Below are 4,102 nucleotides of genomic sequence, written 5' to 3' on the forward strand. Positions count from 1 at the left end.
GCATAGGGTCTAAGGTTTGATACATTTTCACAATGGTCAAAGAGTGTTCACTCACATGTATACATATATGCTTTTTGTCTTTTAGCTGTTATCTGGTCTTGCGGATACATCTGTAACGGAAGATAAGATCAACTTCGACAGCAGCAATCCAGGGGCAAATAACAACCACTTTTCATCTTTGAATGTAATCACTATTACACTATTGCACATTTTTGACTATAAAGTGTCTTGTTTCCGGGAAATGTTTGCTTTGCTCAACAAGGTCTTACCTACTTTAATTGCTGTCCTCATAGTCTCGAATGGCCAAACTGAGAAAGCACCATGAGGAATGCTTCAAGCGACACAAAATTGCAGAGGAGCAGCGAGATGCTGAAGAAAGACGACATACCGGGATTCTGTTAAAGCGTGCACGGCTGGCTCGAGAACTGGCAGAACTGGATGCTCTTGTGAGTAATGTGAACATTGCTGTCTGCCCTGAACTGTTTTCATCATTTGTATTACTGGGAGATTCACTGCAAACCCAGCAGTATTGGATATCCTGTGTGTGTGCAAGGGAATTGAACTTGAAGTGATGATTTCAAAATTCTGCAGAAATATTTGGAATTAAATGTTTAATGATCAAATATAAAAGTAAATTTGAAGGTATAAGTAATTGAATAGAGTATCATGTTTGCTTTAGTTGATTTTCTCATCTTTTCTTCTTCTTTCTTACCGCCTTCCACAGGGAACACTACAGCTCGCCAAAATGAGCAAAGTGCTTTTGGCAGTGGAGAAGGGGACCCTCTCACACTATAAAGCCCTTGATGACATTGAGATTGACCCTGAAGGTATGGATGTGTGTATATTAGTACAATTAAGGTTAGATGTACACCATGGCTCTTGTCCCACGAGAAATGCATTATCACTGCTCTTTACCTGTAAGGTACTCTTTGTACTGTATTTGGTTATATAAGTATAATGAAGAATCATAAAAATCTGTTTCTGTTTCAATCTCTACCATCTAAGGTTTCTTTTTTTTTTGTACTTTTCTTACATTGCCACTTCAGAAAAAGTTGATTGTTCACAAGAACGAGACATATCAAGTGATGAGGATGAGCCTGCCACTGTCAGCTCAGCCACAGAGACCACAGCTGAAGACGACCATGAGGCAGAGGTGACATCTCCACTTCTCTCCACTTCTTCTGATGCCACTCTCAATCAAGGTAAAAATAAGACAGAATTAATTTTTTGTACTAAGCAACAGTAATGTATCCAGTAAAACCCCAAAGTTGGGTATGATGACAGAATCTGCACTGTAGTCAGCTGCTGTAGCAGTCCTATAGCAGGTTGCTGTGTTGGATAACCAGAGGTGGAAAGTAACGAAGTACAAATACTTTGTCACTGTACTTTAATAGATTTTTCAGGTATCTGCACTGTACTTGATTCTTTATTTTTTTGACAACTTTTTACTTTAACTCCCTACATTTGAATGCAAAAATCTGTACTTTCCACTCCTTACATTGTTAAAAATAGCTTGTTACTTTTATTCAACTTCCACGGACATGATGACGCAACGTAAAAAAGACGGAACCAGAGACATACAGATTTGTCACCTAACTTTACATTACAGCTCTACAGTGACTGATAGCATCAGACAGACAGCTATGGTCAAACTCCATTTTTTTTCAGCCTGGGCTCTATGTTTACATATTTGGATATGTGATTGATTCGTACTTATCGCGGGTCTTAAAATCAATCCAGTAGCTCTCCTCCGCCGGGAGCTGCGACACAGAAACAGGAGTGTTTAAAAATTAAAAACTACTGTAGTAAAACCTGCTATTCATGGTTTTCCATTATTTGTCACTTGGCCTCTGTTGTCCTTGCACATTTAACATTGGTACTGACAGAAAGGTAACTTGACGTCACCTTTTCTCTTTTCTTTATAGACATTTCACAGACACTTCTGAACAAAGACAGCTCTAAACGTAAGTGGAATGACAGTGAGGTACGTGCTGTGGAAAGACACATGATGGACTTCATACACGCTTGCAAGGTACCGCAAAAGATCGACTGTCTGCGGTGTATCAATGCAGAGCCCAATGCACTGAGAGACCGCAACTGGACTGGTGTAAAAAATTATGTCAGAAATCGAATCACTGCCTTGAAGAGAAAGGCTTGTGCTAAACAATAAGAATAGTTTTTGTTGCTTTTCAGATCATTTTTCACTTTATATCTCTCTTTTGGAAGAAATAGACTCAGCTTGTTCCTTAGCTAGCAGACAAAATCTTGAACTCTGCTGGTTTTAAAATTTACCCTGGTTAAGTATACTTGTTGATGTATACTCTTAGTTGAAGTATACCTGTTATCTCAACCTGTTTCTGTTTACAAAATAGTGGCACTTTGAGACTGGCCCCACCTGTTACCTAAATGGCCAATTATGGCGCCATTTGTATGTTTCTAGCCACAGAAATTGTTGCTCTGAGCAGCTGTAGTCAATTATTTTTACTGACTGCACTAACCAACTAGCCAAATTCTTGACTCCTGTAGAAAATTTTAGAGGAGTTTCTATTTCCTTTGTTGTACATGATGTTCACACATTGTGTTAGTAAAACACATTTTGACAGCATACCTTAGTTTGTTGGGTGATGTTTATTTTCATGCAAATTTGATTTTGGTGCCAATGTGGCTAATATATTCAGTCTAAATCTTATTTAGAACAAAGTGTTTCCCATAGAATTTTATTCAATTCAATTCAATATTCCTTTATTCGTCCCACAAGGGGAAATTCCAATTCACAGCAGCACCAATAAAGTGGATAACATAGTACAACAAGTGCATGCAAGTTAAACACAAGTATATACAAAAGGGTGGGAAAGGGTGGGATAAAAAGATATAGATATATATAAAAAAAATATAAATAGTATTTACAGACTGTTATGTACCGGTAGTATTGCGCAGATTACTGCACAGGTTATTGCACCGATTATTGATTGCACAGATTATTACACATATTATTGTACTGATTACTTTGAGCAGTTTCTGTTGTACAGTCTGACGGCTGCAGGAAGGAATGACCTGCGATACCGCTCCTTCACACACTTTGGATGTAGCATCCTAGCACTGATGGAGCTCCTCAGTGTAGTGAGTGTGTGTTGGATGGGGTGGGAGTCATTGATTGTCATGGAGGAGCTTGGCTGTCATCCTCCTCTCCCCCACCTCCTCCACCTGTTCCAGAGGGCATCCCAGGACAGAACTGGCCTTCGTGATGAGTTTGTCCAGCCTCTTTCTGTCAGCTGTTGTGGTGCTGCTCCCCCAGCAGACTACAGCATAGAACAAGGCAGAGGCCCCAACAGAGTCATAGAAGGTCCTCAGGAGTGCCCCACACACCCCAGAAGACCTCAGCCTCCTGAGCAGATAGTCTGCTCTGTCCTTTTTTATAAAGTGCAGTGGTGTTATGAGTCCATTCCAGTTTGTTGTTCAGATGAACACCCAGGTACTTATAAGATGTCACCATCTCAATGTACCTTCACTGGATGTTCACTGGTGATGGGAGGGGGGGTACGGGTGCCGACGGAAGTCCAAAACCAGCTCCTTGGTTTTGTCCGCAGTAATGAGGAAGTGGTTCTTCTGACACCGGTCCACAAAATCCTGGATGATCCTCTGTATGACCTATCATCCCCATCTGTGATAAGGCCGACAATGAGTCATCAGAGAACTTCTGCAGGTGGCAGGTGGGTGACAGGTGGGAGAAGTCAGCTCTATAGAGGGTGAAGAGGAACGATGCCAGCACTGTTCCCTGGGGGGCCCCCACACTGCAGAGGACAGTCCCTGACACAGTGTCCTCACATACTGTGGCCGGTTTGAGAGGTAGTCCACTATCCAGTATGTGAGGTGATGGCAGATCAAAGGAGGGCTGCTACAGGGCTGATGATGAGAGTTTGGCTCCTGGTGGCCTGAAATGGTTTTCAGGCCTCTCCATACTCCTCTGGTGTTGTTCTCCTGCAGCTGTTCCTCCATTCTCCTCCTGTATTTGTCGTTCCCCTCCCTGATTTTCCTTCTGAGCTCCCTCTGAACAGTTTTCAGCTCCTCTTTGTTTCCTGACTTGAAGGTCCTCTTCTTCTCC

Source organism: Chaetodon trifascialis, chromosome 18 (assembly GCF_039877785.1).
Source record: "Chaetodon trifascialis isolate fChaTrf1 chromosome 18, fChaTrf1.hap1, whole genome shotgun sequence".
Taxonomy (NCBI): Eukaryota; Metazoa; Chordata; class Actinopteri; order Chaetodontiformes; family Chaetodontidae; genus Chaetodon; species Chaetodon trifascialis.